This window comes from Austrofundulus limnaeus, unplaced genomic scaffold (assembly GCF_001266775.1).
Source record: "Austrofundulus limnaeus strain Quisiro unplaced genomic scaffold, Austrofundulus_limnaeus-1.0 Scaffold34, whole genome shotgun sequence".
In the NCBI taxonomy this organism is placed as follows: Eukaryota; Metazoa; Chordata; class Actinopteri; order Cyprinodontiformes; family Rivulidae; genus Austrofundulus; species Austrofundulus limnaeus.
In genome coordinates, this window is record NW_013952436.1 from 414673 (window position 1) to 415845 (window position 1173).

The window sequence follows — 1173 nt, forward strand, 5'->3', positions numbered from 1 at the left end:
GTAATATTTGGGGTCACAAGTTTTTGCCATGGATATTCTGTGGGTCAGAAGATAAAAAGTTTGGGAACCACTGCTGTAATGCCTTTAATCAGGGATGCAATTTTATTAGTTCAACAGAAATGACATCCAGATTACGTTGGTTCTCATTTTGATGCCAAGTCATAAAGTTCCTCTAGGAATGCAGCTCTGATGAGTCTTTGTCTCTTTTCAATAAGCTCCTGACTTGTGTCTATACATCCTACAACCTAAACTAGACACAATCTGCCWTATAGAATTGTCTCATCTCTGGGGTTTTCTGCCCAACATTTGTTTCGGAGCAGTTTGATAAAATGAGTAAACTGGCTCTTCCTGTCTCCCCTTTTTTTTCCAAATCTCACAGCCACTAGATTATTTCACAAAGTGCATTGACATAAACTTGAATCACAGCGACTCCACATCAGAACTAACAGGATTTCTTGGCAACATCTTGGTGCTGAACATCTGTGGACTCCTAAATTATCAGTGTGCCAGAGTGTTATGGCTGATGCGTACAGAACAGAGGGTTACGTGGATCATCATATCCCTCATACAAGCTCCACACATACCTGTGAACCTTGAGTCACCACTTATCATAACTCTTGTGTTTTCACAAGCCTGGTGGAAACTATTTAAGGAATGYCAACAAACACAATATGAGTGYTGGACGACGATTAGGCTCACGCATAGACAGCATTACAGATATCCCCCCTTTGTCATGTTTCGTATGTCAAAGATACAGAACCTGAACCTGATCAGTTCAAACACAATGTGGATCCTCAGTTTGACCAATAATCAAGTCACCCATTTCAGTCACCGTCAGTGTTGTWTAAAGTACCACAAAGTGATACTTGAGTAAAAGTACAAGGATCTTACCAAAAAATTCCTTTGGTAAAAGTTAAAGTCTTCTTTAAGAATAGTACTTGAGTAAAATTCTCAAAGTATCTGATATTTTTGTACATAAGTATTAAAAGTTAAAGTATTGATTTAAAATGAGCAGTTAGATTTTTTGTAATAACATTTATTAGGAGGTGACCTCCTGACTATATCATAGTAAAATAATTAATTCATGTTAAATTTAGGATGCACCAGTCTAGCTGTGTGTGTGTGTGTGTGTGTGTGTGTGTGTGTGTGTGTGTGTGTGTGTGTGTGTGTGTG